The sequence below is a fragment of the Enhydra lutris genome, unplaced genomic scaffold, assembly GCF_002288905.1.
Source record: "Enhydra lutris kenyoni isolate GAN:26980312 unplaced genomic scaffold, ASM228890v2 scaffoldscaffold93, whole genome shotgun sequence".
Lineage (NCBI taxonomy): Eukaryota > Metazoa > Chordata > Mammalia > Carnivora > Mustelidae > Enhydra > Enhydra lutris.
The window spans coordinates 7,649,654-7,668,260 of NW_019154177.1; the positions used below are offsets into that span (position 1 = coordinate 7,649,654).

General features: G+C 40.4%; 1 protein-coding gene across 2 annotated transcripts in view; it reads right to left on the reverse strand.

Annotated features, from left to right (window-relative positions):
• The window catches only part of LOC111138564 (CDK5 regulatory subunit associated protein 1 like 1), a 653,240-nt gene extending 641,046 nt beyond the window's left edge, over positions 1 to 12,194 (reverse strand). Inside the window, exon 1 of one of the 2 annotated variants that reach the window (XM_022490583.1) lies at positions 12,077 to 12,194. The gene's annotated coding sequence lies outside the window, so the exon portion shown is untranslated. The remainder of the gene's footprint in view (positions 1 to 12,076) is intronic. The other variant, XM_022490584.1, reaches the window with a different exon arrangement.
• Between the last annotated feature and the right edge of the window lie 6,413 nt (positions 12,195 to 18,607).

Sequence of the window (18,607 nt, forward strand, 5' to 3'; positions counted from 1 at the left end):
CCCGTACTACCTCAATCATATCCCTCTCCCTCAAAGAAAAACTCCTTATCCATTTGCAACAATGTGGATGGAGCTAGAGCCTATTATACTGAGGGAAATAAGTCAATCTGAGAAAGATGAATACCATATGATTTCACTCATATGTGGGATTTAAGAAAAAACAAACAAACAAACAAACAAGCAAAGGATTTAAAAAAGAGATAAGAAGACAAACCAAGAAACAGATTCTTAACTCTAGAGAACACACTGATGGTTTCCAGAGGGGAGGGGGGAATAGGTGATGGGGATTAGGGAGGGCACTTGTGATGAGCGCCAGTGATGTGCAAAAGTGTTGAATCACTCTATGGTACCCCTGCAATTAGTATTACACTGTATGTTAACTCAACGGAATTTAAAGATTTACTTATTTATTTGAGAGAAAGAGACTGAGAGAGAGAGAGGGCGTGCATGAGAAGGGAGAGGGTCAGAGTGAGAAGCAGACTCTCCGCCGAGCAGGGAGCCCGATGCGGAACTCGATCCAGGGACTCCAGGATCATGACCCGAGCCAAAGGCAGCCGCCTAACCAACTGAGCCACCCAGGCGCCCTAACTCAATGGAATTTAAATAAAAACTTAAAAAAAAAAAAAAAAGAAGAAGACGAAGAAGAAGAAAAAAAACTCCTGTGAGTTCCAACTCAAGATGGTGCTGTAGAAAGACTCTAAGCTCACCTCCTCCGCAGAACACACCAAATTACACCTATTAATAGAACTCCTCCTCCTAGGAACAGAGAGCGAGTGAGCAAGTGTGGAACCACCACAGACGGCATGGCAGGAGAAGAGCAAGAGAGACAAAGACACAGCAACAGAGGGAACCCCCACCTCCAACACTGTGAACTGCAGTGGGAAGGAAGGGACAGTACTAAAGGACGAGGAACAGATCCCTCTGTCCTTGGACACAGGAAAAATAAAAAAATAAAAACATGGCTTAAAAGGGCAACTAGCAAGGGCACCGGGGCAGCTCAGTCAGTTAAGCATCTGTCTTTGGCTCAGGTCATGATCCCGGGATCCTGGGATCAAGTCCCGCATCAGGCTCCTCAGGGAGTCTGCTTCTCCCCCTCCTGCCTCCACCCCTCTCCCGCTCCTGCTCCACCTCTGTCGCTTGCTCTCAAATCAATAAAATCTTAAAAAAAAAAAAAAAAAAAAAGAGCAACTAGCATGAAAAAGCAACAACCCTAAAACTCTGCCAAGCAGCAGAGGAGCTACAGGAAAACCTCTCCAGGTCAGAGGGGCTGGGGGACTACAGTTGATGCTCCCACCCCACCTTAAAAGCTGAGACCAGAACAGGGTCCCGACTCCATGATGGACAGATCCAAGCCTCCCAGTGAGACTGCGACTTCAGCAAGCCCAGGGTCCATAAGCTCACACCAGCCCTAGATGTACCGGGGCACACAAAAAAAAGCCTGGGTTTAAAAAGGCCAAGGAGCTGCAGGAATTCTCTCTCTCTCCTCACCTCAAAAGACGAACTGAAGAAGGGTCTGGCTGCCCCTAAGAGATAGATTCCAACACCATAACTGAAGGGTCCCAATGCTGTAACTGGCAGGTCCAGTCGTCACAGGGAGCTTGTGACCTCAGCAAGCCCAGGGTCCACAAGCCCAAACCAGCATCCTGTGGTGCTGGGGCAAAGCAAACAGGCTGCAGTTTTGTGTTTTGTGTGTGTCTGTTTTAATTTTTACTGTTTATCTTTGTAAAATTTGACTTATCTAGCTTATATTTTTTTCTTTTTGGTTTTGTTCTTTTTTTCCTTCTCTTTTTTCATCTTTTTTTCTTTTTTTTTCTTTTCTTTTATTAATTTCTTTTCCTTTAAAATGTTTGTTCTTTATCCTTTCTGTAAAAAGCCACAGTTTAAAAGAGTAACTAAGCACATATAGCCACAGCTCCAGCCAGTCAGCAAAAGTCTGCAAGAATACACGGTCTGCATAGGGGTCATCTTTCTTTCAACTTTTGGAGAAGGAACCTTTTGCCTAATTCATAGAAACAAACACAAAGGTCAAGAAAAATGGGGAGATAGAGGAATATGCTCCAAAAGGAAAAAAAATAAAACAAGGAAAAAACCTCAGTAAAAGAATTAAATGCAATTGACTTAAGCAAAATGCTTGATAAAGAATTTAATGTAATGATCATAAAGATACTACGTGGGCTCAAAAAAAGAATAGAGGAACTCAGTGAAACCTTCAATATAAAGATAGAAAATACTAAAAGAACCAATCCAAGCTGAAAAATACAATAACCGAAATAAAAAAACACACTGATGGAATCAACAGTAGGTTAGAAGATCTGAAGAACATATCAGCAATCTGGAAGACAGAATAATGAAGAGCACACGAGCTGAACAGCAATGAGCAAAGAGTTCTTATAAAAGGAGAAAATATTAAGAGATCCCTTGGATAACATGAAGTGAACAAACATTCACATTAGAGGGGTCCCAGAAGAAAAAGAGAGAAAGGTACAGAAAACTTATTTGAAGAATAACTGAAAACTTCCCTAACTTAAGGAGGGAAATAGACATCCAAGTCCAAAGAGCAGAGAGTTCCAAAAAAAAGAACCCAAGGAGGTTCATACCACAGCACATAATAATTAAAATGTCAAAGGTTAAAGATAAAGGGATAATCCTAAAAGCAGCAAGAGAGAAACAAAAAGTCTCCTAAAAGGGAATCAAGGTAAGGCTATCAGCTCAGCTGATTGTTCAACAGAAATTTTGCAGTCCAGAAGAGGCAGGTATGATATACTCAAAGTGCTGAAGGAAAAAGCCCACAACCAAGGATATTCTACCAGGCAAGATTATCATTCAGATTTAAAGGAAGAGAAAGAGCTTCCCACACAAACAATAGATAAGGGAGTTTATCACCACTAAGCCAGCCTTAAGAAAAATGTTAAAGGAACTTCTTTAAGTGGAAAAGAAATAGACATAATTAGACATAAGAAAAAGTTGTAAAATATGACAACATATATACAAATGTGGAGCAGGGAGTAAAAAGAGAAGAGGAAAAAGAAAAAGGAAAAAGATTTTTTTTTCTGTCCTTTTCAGACTGTGTTTGAACTTAAATGACCATCAAATTAATATGAACTGCTCTTTACTTAGTATGTTATTTATGAACCTCATGGTAACCACAAACCCATGAGAGATACACAAAAAACAAAGAGAAAGAAAGCCGAACAAAACACTATAGATCTATACCAATCTTAAAGAAAGAGAGCAAGAGAAGAAAGGAAGGAAAAACTACAAAAACAACCAGGAAAAAAAAATTTTTAAATGGTAATGAGTACACACCTATCAATAACCACTTTAAATGTAAATGACCTAAATGCTCCAAACAAAAGACACAAAGAATGTTATTTTTTATTTATTTATTTTTTTAAAGACCCATCTGGGGTGCCTCGGTAGCTCAGTCAATTGAGCATCCAACTCTTGGTTTCAGCACAGCTCATGATCTCAAGGTCATAGAACTGGACCCCATGTCAGGCTCCATGCTCAGTGCAGAGTCCACTTGTCCCTCTCCCTCTGCTCCTCCCCCTCAAATAAATAAATAAAATCTTAAAAAAAAAAAAGACTCTTCTATATGCCACCTGCAAGAGACTCACCTTAGATCTAAAGACATGAACAGACTGAAAGCAAAAGGATGGAAAACATCTGCCAAGCATATAGAAGCCAAAAAAATAAATAAATAAAGCTGGGGTAGCAATACTTCAACAAAATAAAGTCTGTAATAAGAGACAAAGGGCATTATATAATAATAAAGGGATCAATCCAAAAAAAGGATATAACAATTGCAAGGATCTATGTACCCAACACAGCAGCACCTGAATAGATAAAGCAAATACTAACAGACATAGAGAGAGAAATTAATGGTAGGTAATACAATAACAGTAGGAGATTTTAACACCCCACTTACAGCAATGGATAGATCAGCCACAGAAAATCAAGAAGGAAACAATGTATCTGAATGACACAATGGACAAGATGGACATAACAGATCTCCATCCAAGATCAGAGAATACACTTTCTCTCCAAGTGCACATGAAACATTCTCCAGAATAGATGACATATTTGGCCCAAAATCAAGCCTCAATAAATTTAAGAATACTGAAATGATACCATGCATCTTTCACTACAATGGTATAAAACTAGAAATAAATCACAAGGGAAAAAAAACTGGAAAAAACATAAACACGGAGAGACTAAACAACATGATACTAGACAACCAATGGGCCAAAAGAGTCATCAAAAAAGAAATTTAGGGCACCTCGATGGCTCAGTCAGCTAAGCATCTGCCTTTGGCTCAGGTCATGATCTCAGGATCCTGGGATCAAGCCCCTTCTTGGGCTCCCTGCTCAGCGGGAGTACTTCTCCCTCTCTGCTTGTGTACTCACTCTAAGAAATAAATAAAATCTTTAAAAAAAATTTTAAAAATACATGAAGACAAATGAAAATGAAAAGACAACAATTCAAAATCTAGGAGACACAGCAAAAACAGTTCTAAAAGGGAAGTATGTATCAATACAGGCCTACTTCAAGAAACAAGAAAAAAAATTCAATCTAACTTTACACCTGAAGGAACTAAAAAAAGAAGAGCAAAGCCCAAAATGAGTAAAAGAAAGGATATAATAAAGATCAGAACAGAAATAAATGATGCAGAGACTAAAATAACAATAGGGAAAAAAAATCAATAAAACCAAGAGTTGGTTCTTTGAAAAAATAAAAGTGAAAAACCTTTATGGAAACTCACTGAGAAAAAAGGCAAAAGGACCCAAATAAATAAACAAGAGAGAAGTGACAACTGATACCACAGAAATACAAAGGGTTTTAAGAGTATACTATGAAAAACAATATGCCAACAAAATGAACAACCAGGAAGAAATAGATATATTCCTAGAAACACACATAATCTTCTAAAACTGAACCAAGAAGAAATAGATAATCTGAATAGACCACCTACAAGTAATGAAACTAAGTCAGTAATCAAAAAACTACCAAGAAATAAAAGTACAAGACCAGCTGGGTTCATGAGTGAATTCTACCAGACACTTAACACATAAATAATTAATACCTATTCTCCTCCAACTATTCCAAAAAATAGAAGAGGAAGGAAAGCTTCCAAATACATTCTAAGAGGCCAGCATTACTCTGATACCAAAACCAGAGACACCACAAAAAAAGAACTACAAGCCAATATCCCTGATGAACATAGATGCAAAATTCTCAACAAAATATTAGCAAACCCCATAAAACGATACATTAAAAAGATCATTCCCCTTGATCAGATGGGATTTATTCCTAGGATGCGAGGATGATTCAATACTCATATACCAATCCACGTCATGAACCACATCAACACGACAAAGGATAAAATTCATATACTACCTCAATAGATATAGAAAAAAAGCATATGACGTATAAAAAAAGTATATGACAGAATTCAACATCCATTCATGATAAAAAACTCTCAACAAAATGGAATTAGAGGGAACATACCAAAACATAATAAAGGCCATATATGAAAAACCCACAGCCAACATCATCCTCCATGGTGAAAACTTTCACTGTAAGGTCAGGAACAAGACAAGGGTGTCCACTCTTGCCACTTTTATTCAACACAGTGCTGAAGTCCTAGCCACAGCTCAGACGAGAGAACATAAGTGACATCCATACTGGTAAAGAAGTTAAGCTGTCATTATTCACAGATGACACGACGCAGTTCTGGAAGACTCTTATGTTTCTAGATACATCCCCTAAGACAAGAGAAACAAAAGCAAAAACAAAGTACTGGAACTAAATCAAATAAAAAACTTTTGTACAGCAAAGGAAACCATCAACGAAACAAAAAGGCAACCTACTGAATGGGGAAGATATTTACAAGTGATAGATCCAAAAAGGGGTAATATATACAAAATACATAAAAAGCACATACAACTCAACACCAAAAAAAAAAAAAAAAAAAAAAAGCCTATTAAAAAATGGGCAGAGGGGGCGCCTGGGTGGCTCAGTGGGTTAAAGCCTCTGCCTTAGGCTCAGGTCATGGTCCCAGGGTCCCAGGGTCCTGGGATCGAGCCCCATATCGGGCTCTCTGCTCAGCCGGGAGCCTGCTTCCTCCTCTCTCTCTGCCTGCCACTCTGCCTACTTGTGATCTCTGTCTGTCAAAAAAATAAAATCTTAAAAAAAATAAAAATAAAAAAATAAATCTAAAAAAAAAAAAAATGGGCAGAGGACCTGGGTAGATATTCTTCCTAAGACAAACAGATGGCCAACAGACACATGAGACGATGCTCAATATCATTAATTATAGGGAAATGCAAATTGAAACCACAATGAGCTATCACCTCGCACCTGCTAGAATGTCTAAAACCAAGAAGGCAAAAATGAACAAGTGCTGGAGAGGAAGAGAAAGGAACTCTGTGCGCTGCTGGTAGGGAATGTAAATTAGTACAGCCACCACGGAAAACAGCATGGAGGTTCCTCAAAAAATTAAGAACAGAAACACCAAAGGATCTAGTATGTCCACGAACTGGGTATTTACACAGGGAAAAGGAAAACACTAACTCAAAGATACATGCACCCCTGTGTTTACCGCAGCATTATTTACAATACCCAAGACATCGAATCTTGCATGGATTATTGCCAGTTAGTCTCCCTATGTCAACCCTTAATTCCCAAAGGACATTTTCAGCACCAGGAGCCAGGGATTCCTTTAAATCCTAACTTCATCTCAAGCTTCAGACTGCCAATGGTATTCCATCTCAGTAAAAAACCAAAATCGCGGGGCGCCTGGGTGGGTCAGTGGGTTAAGCCTCTGCCTTCGGCTCCAGTCATGATCCCAGAGTCCTGGGATCGAGCCCCCATCGGGCTCTCTGCTCAGCAGGGAGCCTGCTTCCTCCTCTCTCTGTCTGCCTCTCTGCCTACTTGTGATCTCTGTCAAATAAATAAATAAAATCTTTTAAAAAAAAAAACCAAATCGCTGCAAAGATCTGCAAGGACATGTACAATCAGCCTCTTGTCACCTCTCTGACCCTCTTTCCTACCATCCCCCTTCTCCTTCCACTCAACACACGAGCTTCCTCATACCCACCAGTACACATTCATCCCACAGTCTTAGCCTTGTCTGGGATGCCTTCTGGACTTTGTTCAAATGTCACCACTGAAACCATTATGAGCAACTCCCACCTCACCGTGCACGCGTGTGCGCTCTCTCACGCTCTCTCTCTCTCTCAAACACACACACACACACACACACTTGCTCTTCTCCTTCCCTGATTTGTCTCCTTACCACAGCAACTTTATTATCCACTCAGAGGTTCTCATTAATTTTTAATCTTTTTCTACCAGAACATGTACTCCACGAAGGTAAAGGTTTATTGTTTTACTGAGAGAGAGAAAGATACAAGAGCGCATGGGAACAGGGAAGGGCAGAGGGAGAGAGAATCCCAAGCAGGCTCTACACTCAGCAGAGCTGGCCACAGGGCCTGATCTCATGACCTGAGACCATGACCTGAGCCGACATCAGGAGCTGGACATTTAAGCAACTGAGCCGCCCAGGTGCCCCAAAGGTAAAAGTTTTTGTGTGCTCTGTTCACTGCTTTATCCCAGCAGTACCTAACACTGCAGCTAGCACATCACAGGTTCTCAATAATTTTTTTTTTTACTGTAGTTGACCAAGTCTAACAAGATATGGCCCCTGGCTACTCCCTCTGTCCCAACTATACTAAACCTTTTAGATATTCGCTAAGTATGCCAAACCGGTTTCTGACTTGGCGGTCTTCACACCTGTTTTTTACTGACTGGAATATCAAGCCCCAAATATTTGTATGGCTCGCTGGCCACTTCTCTCTTCAAATGACACCCCCTCAGAGAGGCCTCTCCTAACCACCACATCCAAAGTAACCACACAGGGACGCCTGGGTGGTTCGGTCAGTTAAGCGCCTGCCTTTGACTCAGGTCATGATCCCAGAGTCCTGGGATCGAGCCCTGCATCAGGCTCCCTGCTTAGCAGGGAGTCTGTTTCTCCCTCTCCCTCTGACTGCTGCTCCCCTTGCCTGTACACGTAAGCTCTCGCTCTCGCTCTCACTCGCTCTCTCTCTCTCTCTCTCTCTCCCCCCCTCTCTCAGTCTCAGGCAAATAAAATAAAATAACCACAAAGAGACCAAGCACCCACACACACTCACAATGACCTCTAAGCCGACACCATAACTGCAGAACATAATTCCATCTTTCTCACTGCAGTGTAAGCTCCATAAGGAAAAAAAAACATAATTCCTCTTTCTCACCACAGCATCTATGACACCTGTAACAATGCCTCGCCCAGAGCAGGCACATGGTATTTGTCGACCGAGTGAATGAATTAATAAAATGCTTAAGGTAAATTTAGCTAGTCTCTCTATAACATAGGAGGAAATTCTGACACTGGATGTGAAGTTGAAGCAAATATCTAATAACCCTCAAAGTTTCTTCTATCGCTATTAGTCCATGAAATAAATAAGGTGAGTGACGAAAGCTAAGACCAGATAGTACCCTCAAATGTTACTAAAGAACGCCTGAAGGATTCTGAATTGAAAGCCATATTTCTTAATTACATTTTTTTTTGAAAATTGGGCTGAGTCTTTTTTTTTTTAAAGATTTTATTTATTTATTTATTTGACAGACAGAGATCACAAGTAGGCAGAGAGGCAGGCAGAGAGTGAGGGGGAAGCAGGTTCCCCCTGAGCAGAGAGCCCGATGCGGGGCTCGATCCCAGGAACCTGGGATCATGACCTGAACTGAAGGCAGAGGCTTAACCCACTGAGCCACCCAGGTGCCCCTCTTAATTACATTTTTAACATCCCATACAGCATTGTGTATGGACCCAAAGAAGGGAAAGAGAACAGAGAAAGAGAGATGAGATGGGCCCACTAAGAGAGAGGCTAAGCCTCTCCTTTTACAGAACTGAAGTCCAGAGAAAGAAAAAGATTTGTGCGCCGACAGAGCTAGAATTAGAACCCAGGCCTTCTCTCAGCACCACACTCCCCCATAGCTGCGCCTCACTGGCAAAGCCCGGACCACGTGAGAGTCTAATGCTATGCTAAGAAATAAAGACACTCCAGGAAAAAAGGGATAAAGGAAAAACCGGCACATAAGAAATGCAAACAGCCAATAAGCAGCAGAAATACTGCTCGAGCACAGTAACAGCAAGTGTTGAAACAATAAATTACTTTTGTCTACCCACTGCTTAAAAAAAAGAAGACTGACAAAAGCCCTACTGCTGGCTGAAAGTATGGTAAAACTGGTATATCCTTTCTGGAAGGCTTTCTAGCAATACCGACCAAACTTTAAAACACATATATCCTTTGCCCAGCAATTCCATCTCTAGAAATTCACTTCAGAGAAACAAAGGAGACAAATACAAAAGCAGGGGATGGTAAATCTGGCCGCTTAACACAAGCACATTAAAACAATCTCACTCTGGGCACCTGGGTGGCAAAGTCGGTTAAGCATCTGCCCTCGGCTCTGCTCATGATCGCAGCATCCAGGGATTGAGCCCCGCATCAGGTTCCTTACTCAGCAGGGAGCCTGCTTTTCCCTCTGCCTGCTGCCCTCCCGCTTGTGCTCTCTCTTTGTCACATTAATAAATAAAGTCTTCAAAAAAAAAAAAATCTCACTCATCAATGAAGTTTTTACTTCCCACAAGCTGGTAGGAGGAATTGTTAGCCCTCAGAAATTTATAAATGAGTCTTGGGACTAAGAAGAAAGCAAGACAATATTTAAAGGTAACAACAGAATCATAAACTTTTTTCTCAAAAGATAAAGGAATTCAAGTTCGATAAAGGGAATAAAAATCATCAGTAAAAAGGGAGATACTAAAAATGATGAGAAGAAAAAAGAAATATCCTACAGTAGTATGATTTCCATGTGTGATTTATTAGGAGAGCTTTTATAGTACCAAATATCCAAGTCCCATTCTGAATTAGTATCTACAAGAGTGGCATTTAAGAATGTTAACGCAGGGGCGCCTGGGTGCCTCAGTGGGTTAAAGCCTCTGCTTTTGGCTCAGGTCATGATCTCAGGGTCCTGGGATAGAGCCCCGCATCAGGCTCTCTGCTCAGCAGTGAGTCTGCTTCCTCCTCTCTCTCTGCCTACTTGTGATCTGTCTGTCAAATAAATAAATAAATAATCTTAAAAAAAAAAGGCAAAACCTGCCCAGGTAATTCCACTAAACATTCCTGATTGAGATCCACCATTCTCCTGGACAGATGTTCTCAATCTTGAGTGCTCACTGTATTCACCTGATAAGCTTTTGAAAACTATGTACAAATGAGGAGCACCTGGGTGGCTCAGTGGGTTAAGCATCTGCCTTTGGCTCAGGTCATGATGTTGGGGTCCTGAAACCCAGGCCCTGCATCAGGATCCCTCCTCATCAGGGAGCCCACTTCTTCCTCTGCCTGCTCCTCCTCCTGAGTATGTGCTCTTGCACATGCACTCCGTTTCTCCTTTTCTCTCTGACAAATAAATAAATAAAATCTTTAATAAAAAAAAAATCTTAGGCTTCAAAGGACACCATCAAGAAAGTGAAAGGACAGGTCATACAATAGGAGAAAATATTTGCAAATCATATGTCTGATAAACATCCAGTATCAGAATGCAATAATTATCGAAGTCAACAATAAAAAGACAAATAACCCAATGTAAAATGTGACAAAAGATATGAATACATATTTCTCCAAAGAAGGTGTACAAATGGCCAACAACCACATGAAAAGATGTCAACATGATTATAAGGGAAATGCAAATCAAGACCACAATGACCTACCACTCCACACCCACTAGGAGGGCTAAAATTAAATTAATTAATTAAAACAGCATTCACTAGGATGTAGATTAGGCCACCCAGAAAGAAAGAGAAAAGGATTAGGAACCAAGCCTTAAGGGAGTCCAAATTTAATTGCCAAACGGAAGAGAACCAGCCTATAAAAGAGACCAAGAAGCAGCAACCCCAAAAGGGAGAAAATCTGTAGGTGACAGAAGGCAAAGAGAACATGTCCAAGAGGCCAACAATGTCAGTGCTTCTGAATGTAGATGAAAAGTACAGTGAATGAAAAGTCTCTTAGATTTGGTGATATAGCATGATACGCAGAGAATGATATTTCCATAGAATGATGGTGGCAACATTACTAAGAAACTAGGCTGCCTTTCTGAACTTTCTAATGTGTGTAACACTTCATGCAAGCATAAAAAGTTTGAAATAAAGGAGTACCTTGATTATCTGCAATTGGTCTCAAATCCTCTGGGAAGTCTGGAAAATAAAAACGGATTAGAAAAAGCGTGCTCCCAGCAAGTTCACAAACCCACAGTTAAGAACTCCTTAAGACTAGCTAAAAGGGATTAGACTTCATTAAAGACTGCCTTGTGCAGCAAGGTGAATGATGTTCCGCACTACTTCCAACTTCGTACCGATCTTACGGGTCAGGTGTGTTTACATCCACCATTATTTGCCATTTCGGTGGTGGAGCGTCTGGCCACAGTTATAAACATCACCCGAACCCAGCACTACAACACGTCTGCGTTATTCGAGTAATTCCAACTACAAAGCGGAAACTAGGCAATGAGGTAGGTATACAGATCACCATCCACGAGAAAAACACTGCCGTCCCGAGATTCAGAGGGAGGTTTTATGAGTAAAAGGGAACAAAACTGAAAAACCACAAGACATTGGCCCTTCTAGCCAACTTCAGTTTAAATTCAGGAAATATAGCTCTGTTAAAAGCTACGTAACTGCGAAAGCCTCGTCCCATCCCACAAATTCGGCACAGAAAGTGGGAGAACGAATGAAATTAGATTTGACAATAAGGAACGAGGCCCCTTAAATATTTCTTACACCCTTCCAGCACCTAACGCCAACGACTCGGTCCTCACTTCTGGCAGCGCTCCACGCCTCTCAATTCCCCCCGACCCCAGCTGGCAAGTCCCCTTTCAACTACGAAACAAACCAGCAAACCGCCCGAGAAAGACCGAAACTGGAGAAACAGGCTCCACCATTAAAGAAGCTCTAGCCACGCTCTGCCTCACACTGATCCACCCGCCACCCTGAGCCAGAGATCAGGAAACAATTTACCAGCCCAAACAGAGAGAAGCACACGCTGTTCTGCGGCTACGGGAAACACTTCAGATGGAGCTCGCCATGACACATACGTCCCGCCACCTCTATTTGCGCATGCTCGGCGACGGTGGCCCGAAGAGGTCAAATTGCATCATCGCTGAAAGTGCGAGTTCAGGTCTAACTTGTTTTGGTAAAGATTACAGTCGGAATTCCTTTGATTGCAAGAGTGAAAATCGACACCAAAACCTCAGGTTCTTAAAAGCAGTTAATAGTAGCTTCTGCTGAGCTTTTACTACGTGACAGACACCGTAGTAAGCGCTTAACATAAACATTATCTCCCAACTTCTTCTTCTTATTATTGTTATTGTTATTTTACAAAAGAGGAAACAAGGAGTGTACGTACTTGACTGAAGTTACTATACTAGTAGTAGCAGTCCCCTGTGCTGAATTCAATTTTGCCCAGCTCTGAAAGAACCCATTCTTTTCATTACATTTTACTTTCTCCCTCAACCTTTTGTGAAAAGAGATCATATTGGAGAAGAGGGTAGAAAAGGGCAAAGATCGGTTGAATTAAACAGTATAGATCATTTAACACCAAGCAAGGGGTTTTCTTAAGGCTTGGAAGGCAGCTAAACTGTAAGGCAGTTTAGCAGAAAGAACTTTCATGGAGTATACTGATTCTGACCCATTTGCCTTCCATGTGTTTTCTCACTTTATCATTTCTTACTCAGGACATTGTCCTTGACCTTGTTTACTGAAAGAGCATCTCCACTTTAAAAAACGAAGACAATTAGCTATGAAGAAGACAGAAATCATGAGCTTTATTGCTAGTGTAATTCCTTCTAATTACAATGCTACCCTTTGCTCGCCATATCCATGAAAAAAAAATCCAAACTATGACCTAGAGCCCACTGCAGTCCTCACCCAGCTGAATCAGAATTGTACCTTTACGCTGCCCCATCTCTTTCACTGTAATCCCACTGCCTAGCACATAATCTTCCACTTAATGGCCTCTCCATAAGCTATCTTAACTAAGAGTGACTGACCCCCAAGATCTAGTTGAGTTCACGAAAGAAGTTTTACTGAGTACACACCACATGATCTCAGGCAAGACGCTGGATGCTAGAGCTAGAAAGGGGGGAAAAAGACAACTCCCTACCTCAAGGATACTTCAAGGATATAGTTTCAGTAGAAAAGAGCAATCACCGGGCGCCTGGGTGGTTCAATGGGTTAAAGCCTCCGCCTTCGGCTCAGGTCATGATCCCAGGGTCCTGGGACGGAGCCACTGGGATCGAGCCCCGCATCGGGCTCTCTGCTCAGCAGGGAGCCTTGCTTCCTCCTCTCTTTCTGCCTGCCTCTCTGCCTACTTGTGATCTCTGTCTGTCAAATGAATAAATAAAATCTTAAAAAAAAAAAAAAAAAAAAGCAATCACTTTGGAAGAGGAATGCCCAGGGACCTGTGGAGCACAAAGGAGAGATTCCTCCTCTTACATACATAAGGAGGTCATGACTCCTCATGGGGGAAAAGAGCAGTGGAAGATGTTCCAGGTGGGGAGATAGTAAGAGTGAGTGCACGGAGGCCTGAAGTATAAACTCTTGTATATTGTATCTTGTATATATAAACTCTTGTATAAAGGGGGGGGTGATAGTTGAGAAGGCTGGAGAGGAAAAATGCAGGGACCACATGAAGGTGAGCCTTGTTTGCTACAATAGACATTGGACCTAATTTTGGATGTATTAGGTAACATGAAAGTGTCTGAGCAGCTGATTCTTTCAGGAGGATGGGTTTGAGGGCAAAACTTCAGACATGAATAAATATTGAAAACCTAAATGGAGTTGTTGGCTGTGAAGAATAGGGAAATGGAAGGGAGGACGCTTTTAATAGGAATCATTTGAAAAGCCATTTGACCCTACCTCTAGGAATTTATCTTACAGAAATGTTCACAGTTACACCAAATGACATATGTGCCAGGTTATTCTTTGAAATGTTGCTTGTAATAACAAAATACCAGAAAACCTCTCTGGCTTCTGAACAGGGAATGGTTAAATATATTTATGGTATCTATACCTCTCTTAAGAAAGAATAAGGCTGCTTTTAATGGACTACCCAAGTCATTGTTAAGTGGACAAAGAAAGTTGCAACATAGTGTTTACAGTGTATATACACACCTATGTATGTGTATGTGTGTGTGTGTGTGTGTGTGTGTATACACACTGACTACAGGAAGATTTACTTTTCCCTGTATTACCTTTCTTAACTTTTATTTTTGTATCATGCCTGTGTACTACTTATTCAAAAAATAAAGATACAGTATGTAAATAAAATCAAACTGGCACTTGATAATTTATAATTTACTGGTTTATAAATAATCCTATAAATTAGTAGTACTATTATTATTTTATCCTCCTTTTTTAAGATTTATTTGAGAGAGAGAGTGAGAGAGAGCATGGTGATAAGGAGCACAGGGAGATGGAGAGAAAAACTCGAGCAGACTCTGAGCTGAGCACGTGGAGCCCTATGCAGGGTTTGATCTCACAACCCTGAGATCATAACCTGAGCTGAGACCAAAAGTCAGCCACTTAACCAACGCCCCACCCAAGCAACCCTCTCTTATCCTTTTTTCACAGAAAAGAAAACTGAAACTTAGATAGTCCTGCTCTGGTCTTTCTTAACAACTTTATATGAATACTTCAAAAGAAAGAAACTGTATACTATCATTAAAAATGCAAAAATTCACACAGAGAAAAACACTAGAGAGAAAGCAAAAATAAGGGAAATGTACAATAAAATCTGTAAGACTTCAGTGATCAATTCCATTCTTTATGTTTGTCTTTACAGTGAAAATTGAAAAGAAAATGTAGACAACAATGAGGTTACAATCTTTACTATCTCAGCCATTAACCAAGAAAGAAAGAATGAAACATGAAAGTTATGAACACTTAGGTCCACATATTTTATTTAGTGTTAGCTTACAATCTGAGTCTTTAGTTAGTATACTTACAAATTTGTCCCAGTCGATGTCTTTTCATGAGAAATAAATTCTGCACTTACTTCACCCTTGAAAAATACTAAGTATAATGAAGTTTTCTGTGTAGAATATTAGATCAGTTTAGTGGAATGAGATTTAAAATGTATTTTTTTCAAGATTTTTATTTATTTATTTGACAGAGATCACAAGTAGGCAGAGAGGCAGGCAGAGAAAGAGAGGAAGAGAAGCAGGCCTCCTGCTGAGCAGAGAGCCTGATGCGGGGCTCGATCCCAGAACGCTGGGATCATGACCTGAGCCGAAAGCAGTGGCTTTTACCCACTGAACCACCCAGGCGCCCCAAGATTTAAAATGTATTAATCTATTTCCTACATGAGATCAGAAAAGTATGAGTGTTCTCAGTTTTTAAATTTCAGCGGGTCAACACGTATTACGTGAATGTATTATTATTTACATTAGCTTCCCATCTCCTGTGACAGAAAGCTAGCTGTAATTTCATCAGCAAAAAAAATGAAAGGAGGGGCACCTGGGTGGCTCAGTCATTAGGCATCTGCCTTCAGCTCAGGTCATGATCCCTGGGATGGAGCCCCACATTGGGCTTCCTGCTTGGCAGGAAGCCTGCTTCTCCCTCTCCCACTCCCCCTGCTTGTGTTCCCTCTCTCACTGTGTCTCTCTCTGTCAAATGAATAAATAAAATCTTTAAAAAAAAAAAAAAAAGAATGAAAGGAGCACATGAAAATTGAGGCTAGACCAGGGTTTTTGGTTGGATCTGATTAAGCGTCAGAGTAAACTCCCCAGCTGAAAACTATACAACTAATGCAGTTTTTAGGAAGGCTTTTCAGGTGTTGGTTTTCCTAAAGGTTTGAAGATCAGGAAATAAGTTAGGACATTATCACAACATTTAAATACAAACCCAAGGAGAAAGATGGTGACAGTTGAGATAGAGAAGACAGAAAGTGTGTCAAAAGAAATTTTGCCCCATACAGGTGACGGCTTCAAAAGAGAGGATAGAAAGGAAGGACACTGATATTCTTAAGTAAACTGAAAAAAGATGATATAAAAACATGATGTGAAATAAATGAAGCTGCTGTTGGCTTTGAACAAATGCTGAATTTTCTCCACGTCATCTAACCACTAGGGGTCAGAGCGCTGTCCTTGCAATAATTCAGCTATTTCTATTCTTTTGGTTTGCACAAATAGGTTTGACTCAATTCTGTAATTAATTTTCTCTTTTGATTCTTCCACTCTCAGTATGAGTGGTTTGGGGGCTGTGCCTGTGGGCCAGCCCAGAGCAGCAAGAAGCCCACATCCCTTTGCCGCTGGGCAGGTAACCCACGCTAGGACTTGCAAGGCAGGTAAATTCTGCCTTCTCTGTCTGCCAAGAGAACCTGCAGCTGGAAGTTTCTGAAACTACCAGGTGGAGAACACCTGCCTGGGGCCCAAGCTGTTTCACAAGATGAAGGGAGAAATCAGTAAGTTCTGAGGACAGCTATTAACCCCCCTAATATATCCAGCTTGCTTGAAGCTAGGTTTACTTGTGAGTTGTTTAGTTCTGTGAATAGGTAAATTCTCCCTTTTTATTTCTTAAGCTAACTTGCAACTGAAAGAGTACTAGCTAAACTTCTTAGTTTTACATATCCTCTTGATTTAAAAAAAAAAGCAGAGAAAGAAAGATAATTTTTATCTGTTGCCTAACTCCCTGATTGCTTATAAGTATTTGTGGGAATGCGTGCAGGAGGAACACAGAGGGAAAAGGGATCTGCCAGTGCAAAGGCTCTAAAAGCTCTAACACATGGCGTGTTCAAGCGACAGCAAGACGATCAGAAGGGTTTGAAAGGAGTGAGTGTGTGAATGCATGAGTAATAAGAACGGAGGTCAAAGAGTCAATGAAACCAGATCATGTATACCTTCATGGGCCATAGCCAGAACTTTGGCTTTTCCTCTTAATGAAATGGAAGTCAACAGAGGGTTATGAAGAGAGAAGTGCCTTGAGGAGGTAAGTTAGAGATAACTGTAATAATCCAGGGGAACACAGATGGTGTCCTGGACTAGGCAAGTAGCAGTAGATGTGATAAGAAGTAGTTAGATTCTGGACATACTTGAAGACACAGCCCATAGAATTCCCTGGAGATTGGATCTAGAATATGAGAGGGGAAAAAGAGAGATTCAGGATGATTCCCAAGTTTTTAGTCTCAACTATAAGATGGATGAAATCATCACAATTTGGAATAGATTACTGAAGGGGGAGATCAGGAATTCAGGGCTTGTTTCTTTCCCATTCTTTTTTACCTTTTATTATCAGTTTTTATTTTGAAAGAATTTCCAAATTTTTTTATTTTGGAAATTTAAATTTTAAAGTTTAATTAAATTTTTAATTAATTTTAATTTAAATTTAATTTAAATTAAATTTTATATTAAAATTTAAAGTTGCAAAAATAGTACAATGAATTTATGAATAATCTTCACCCAGTTTCCCCAGATGTTAACATTTTATATAACCCAAGTACAACAGTCAACACCAAGAAATTCACATTGACATGATACTCTGAACTGTCCCAGTGTGGGACACTTCCTCGTTCTTTCTCTGTCTTTTTTGACCTTGACACTTTGGAAGAATACTGATCAATTATCTTGTAAAATGTCCCTCAATTTGAGTTGGTCTGATGTTCCCTCATGACTAAATTCAGGTATGAAATATTGGCAGTACTCCTATATAAGGTTCCCTCATGACTAAATTCAGGTATGAAATACTGGCAGTACTCCTATACAAGGGATGACATTTCCCTCTCAGTCCATCACAATCAAAGAGGCACGTGATGTTGGAATGTCTCTCTACCGATGATGCACTTTGAACACTCGATCTCTCCAATGGAAAGTTACTATGCTCCCCTTTGTTATTAGTAAGTGCCTTGTGTGAAGATCCTTTGAGAGTGTATAAGTATCTTGTTTCTCAGCATCCACCCATCCACTAATTTTAGTGCCGCTTAATGATTCTTGTAAGCAACAATTATTACTGTGGTGTTTGCCAAATGATAATTTTCCATTTCCATCATTCCTTCTACCTTTATTATTAGATGAGCTGTTCCTCCCCATCATTTATTTATCTGCTCAATTATTTATTTATATTAATATGAACTCATAGATGTCTATTTTATTTTTGGCTTTTAATCCATTACTACCATTATTCTGATTCTCCAATTATCCCAGATTTGGTCATTGGCCTTTGGGATGGCTTCTGTGTTCTTTTGACAAGTCTGGGGTTTTTTGTTTGTTTTTTGGGGGTTTTTTAGCACTTACTTATTTTTTTGGAACCACAAGATTCTCCAGGCTCATCTTGTGCTTTCTCTACCCCTCCGAATCAGCCAATTCTTCAAGAAGGCATGGCTCCTTTTAGTGAGAAGTGATATTCACAAACCAAGATGTGAGCACCAAGTATGCTCATTTTGAATAGGCGCTGTTGCTTCAGAAGCTCAGTTTTGAACTTCTTAAACTCAAGATACCTTTGAGACATCCAACTGGATTG